Raw genomic sequence first — 4843 nt, 5'->3', positions numbered from 1 at the left:
TCTTACATTATTACATTAGTCTTACATTAGAATTGTCGTGAAAAGTACATGGTCTAATTAAAGCAGATCGCATACCTTTTCTCATACTGCTATTTATTAAATTAACTACATTATAAATAGCTGTGCTAGACGCTGAAGTCGTGTCTGCACTTTTTGTCAAATTTTGACTTACTATCATCGGGTGGTTCTGTGTCACACATTTCATCTGAATACAATATTTTACGGTTATTTGAGGCAGTGAGAAGCAAAGGGATGTACGTGGCAAAATTAAAATTTGGCAATAATCAGTACAAATAGCAGGTGAACATCACCTCTCTCTTGGGGTAAGAGATCGTCCTTGCAGCTGTGGTAGATGCTGCTGTATAGTATGATTTAGAAAAAAAAATCAATGGAAGCCTCCTAGGCAGTTATTTCTCAACTCTTTTTACTCAAAACTTGAAAATGTCCAGTAACATACTCAGCTGCTGATACGGAGTTTGCGGTTAGCATGGCAGTATGCTGTCCCATTGTTCCTCAATACAGCTTCACAACACCGAAATTTCCCGTTTTCGAGACCTAGATTTTTTTAAAAAAAGATAGAGACCTGACCAGTGGCAATAATTTGAAATGCACTAACTTTTGCATTAATATCATTGATAAAGACTAGTTTGTCTTAGTTATGGATTAGATAAAAAAAACGCAGTAGTTAAACAATTGGTTTGAAATTAGCACCAGAAATACTTCAACAAAATTCTTCCTCCATTCAAATTATTATTCAGTGCTTCATCTCAACTTACTGTCACAATGCTTTTATTAAAATTTATAGCATGAAGAAAATCATTGAGACGAAACATCTGTAGCCATTTTTTTTCTCCAATAATGAACAAATAAAATTCTGGGTTTTGTTTTAAAGGCTTCTCCTGTAATCGCAGAATTTTAAATGTTTACCTTCTGCGTGTCACTTGACATAAATAATTTTCGAGATGGACCGTGCAAAGCCGTTTTAAAATGTAATGTTTAAAAATTTGAGAGAAATGAACAATTTGCATACCTCTTTGTACAGGGCAAGGATTCATTAGGGGGACTTGGCAACCAACCTCCTCCTGAACCAGCAGTGAGTTACACACTGCTTACATAGTAATGAACTATGTACTATCACTCGTAGAACATTGAATTTCAATATTCTTTTTTTTTTTGAAGCAAGTTAACAGCATGTAGAATAAAAATTGGAACAAATCTGATATACCCCCCTCTTGGCGACTTTTTCCTGTTGGCGCCAAAAAAGCGTCGCCAAGAAAACTATGTATGACGTCATATGTCATACATCGTTCTTAGCGATGCTTTTTTAGCGCCAACAGGAAAAATTCAAATTATGTCATTAATTATTTAATGAAATTAATGCATTAATTTTTTTCCGTTGTTTCTCCGGGATACGAGCCCTCGGTCTCATAGTACTTTGGTAATGAGACCTCGGCCCTGCCTCGGTCTCATTACGAAAGTACTATGAGACCTCGGGCTCGCCAGGACCTCGCTGCCGCTCGGTCCGTTATCCCTCCGACTTTTAATATACATCACAGTCGGATATAAGTCACAGATCTCCTCCGTTCAGTATACAATAAAGTCACAGATTTTATGTGAAATTAACACCATTTTTGTGCTACAAAAATGCCAACCAGACCAAAATACAAACTACCAGAAACACACTAAAAACACAATAATTCAAAATATGTTCACTTACCTTTTTTACTTTTCTTTTACTTCCTCACGTGAGGCAGTGCACATATGTTCCGCTCTTAGGGAAATTATCTCATTTTTTATTATCATTACTTTACAAAAATATTTAAATTATGTTTGCTTTGACAAAAAAAATTTCAAAAAAAAACAACCTTATTTTACTTGTATTTTGTACTCCACCCAATTAATTTCGCGAATTATTTCCAAAAACTTTACAAACATATCCTCATTTTTGCATTCACAATTTTTCATTCAAAAATTTCAATTGATACATTTGGACAACATCACAAACCGAACTCATAATTAAAATAGAAAATTCAACTAAATTAACATTAAAAAACAACAAGAAAAAGAATACTCTAAAATAAAGTTTGAATTGAAACTTTATTTTAGAGTATTCAACTTAAAATCTCCCTAAGAGCGGAACATACGAGCACCTACCTCCTACCACAGAGACACGTGAAAAAAGACAGACTTCGAGAAACTACTTTCCAGCATTCAAGTTGCAAAACCAGGGTTGCCAAGTTATCGCCTTATTGGCGATTTTCGTATCGAGTGAAAAATTAAAATCTCGCCAAGAGGGGGGCATATCAGAGGAGAGCCTAAAAATTTTAAGAATTGACGGAATAAAAAGTTAAACCATAATGTTGAAACAAACTAAAAAAATATAATTCCTTTGAATTTAATGCATATTCAAAGCACAATAAAATTTCAGAATTTGCAAAAGACTGTGAAAACTTTGTGATTTTGAGTTTATAATAGTAATCAAAACACTTGAAGCTTTGGAAGGAAAAATAAAGGGCACACGCATTAGACAATTGATGCAGTTATAACTTAAAAATCAATTTTATTGCTTTGTAATTAGTCAGAGATTTAAGCTTTCTCATTTTTAATTATTGTTATGTAGAACATGTGCATGATTTGTTTTTTTTTTTAATACTGGTAATTATTTTTATAGTCATCAAAAACTCACAATTACAAATTTCCAGACAATTAGTAAGAAATTCTGAGGGACTTTATATCTGCAAGAAGCTTAGAGAAATCATTTATCATTTATTACTTTACTGTTCAATATAAACATGTTGCATTACAACTTAATAGTGGAGAAAAAACTTAATGAAAAATCTAAATGCAACCCTATTACAATGCTAATGGATAGTTTGGATTAGCACATAATAGATCGGAATATGTATCCAACCTATTCAGATAATAATTAATATATTTTGTTTCTCAACATGTTTGGAATTGAAATAGGTTCAAATGTTAACTAGCTGTTAGCAATAGTTTATTGTCGATAACTTTTTTTGTTGTCACTTACAGTGGAACCATCTATAATAAAAAAATTACTTAGCTACGATTGCTTCATAATAAAGAAGAGACTTATAAAATTAAGATTAGAAGTAAGACACATTAAAACGAAAATTATTCAAGAATTGAATGCATTGCCTGCTTATTACAGGAAAATTCTCAAAACGCAGTGGTTGCGGCACCGACCGTCGGAGCTGGATTCGGCATCCGACCTAGAAACTTGCGCATGCGCAAATCTGACACTTTCAACGGATTGACACGCCTCCTTCGCTTCGCGTGGCGCGGCGGTTCCAGATAGCGACGTCACTAGTTCCAACTACTTCCGACCATGTGCGTGCGTGCCAGGGAGGCTAAAAGAAGGAGCCTCATCTCCTTTGGCAGCGGGGCGAAAAAGTGACCGGATTATTCCATCGCCAATGGTGGCGCTAGTGGTCCATCTCTCGCAGTTCGCTCGCCTGATTTAACCGACCCCCCGAGTATTCGACTGGGTGGATGCCGGCAGTTAGCTAGTTTGGGGCCATTGATACGAAAAATTTGTTGGAACTCAATAATATCGCGCGGTCAGCACGATGGACCTAAAATTACTTTCTTTCTTATATTTGTTCTAGAATTTAGACATTAATTCTGTGTGTCCTCGATCTTCTTTCTCCTTAGTTCTTTTACTCCAATTAATTTATGCAGTAACTTCGATCAACCCTCTCCCCCCCTCCCCCATAAATTTTGCATGATATAAGCTCATTTAAAATTAAATATTTCACAGTAATATGTGCAATAATATTTAGTTTCTTTTTTTGTTTACTTCTGCTGAAAAAGCCGTTTTTCCCCACTTTTTTTTCTGGTGGATTAATCTTTAAAAACGATAAGAAAAAAAATAATTAATACTTTGAACATTGAAAAAAAACTGCTTTTTCGTTAGTTAATTGTGAACAATTAAAAAAGAATCTTACAAGAAAGTGCTATTTAATTCAAGCGTTAATCTAGTTTATTGCTTATATTTATCAAGCTAAGTTTCGTTTTCACTTACCATAATTACTTGGTTCTTTTATTCCAATATTTGGTTCTGTTACACCGAGTTTCTTTATCCTGCACCACCCCCCACACACACAAATTTCGTGCGATATTAGCTCATATAACTTAATATAGTTCACTGTATTATGTGCACCAATATTTAGTTTCGTTTTTGTTTAATTAATTACTTTTGCTGAAATAACCTTTTTTTTCTTTTTATTTCGTTGGATTTATCTTTAAAAACGATTAGAAAAAATATTAACACTCTGTATATTGAGAAAAAAAATGTTTATCGTTAGTTATTAGTGAACAATTACAAATAATGTTACAAGAAAGTGCTATTTATTACAAGCGTTGATCTAGTTTATAGCTTATATTTATCACATTGTGTTTCGTTTTCACTTACCATAGTTACTTTCTTTCTCCTCCTCCCATACATAAATTTCGTGTGATATAAGCTTACATAAAACTTTATGTATTACGTTTAGTTTGAAATTGTTGCTCTGCTCTGGATTTAAGTGAAATTTGAAGAAAAAAAAAGCAAAACATAAATATTTTGATGAAAATTATAAGTTAAACAGTTCAATCTTAATTTCAATTGAATTCTCTACATGAGTGCGTTATTGAGTTTTTCTACTACAGTGGAGTTTCTATTATTCAAGTTAAGCATATGTGAAATTTAATAAATAAGAAGAAAAAGGACATGGAAATATAACTAGAAGGAAACAAAATTAGTGATTTAAATTCCAAAACTTTAGTTGTTCATTGCTACTCTCTTTCTATTTTTTTAAATGAATAACTTTAAAATCAAGTC

The sequence above is a fragment of the Uloborus diversus genome, chromosome 10 (assembly GCF_026930045.1).
Source record: "Uloborus diversus isolate 005 chromosome 10, Udiv.v.3.1, whole genome shotgun sequence".
NCBI lineage: Eukaryota > Metazoa > Arthropoda > Arachnida > Araneae > Uloboridae > Uloborus > Uloborus diversus.
The sequence above is the reverse complement of the archived record's forward strand: the minus strand, read 5'-3'. Positions refer to the sequence as shown.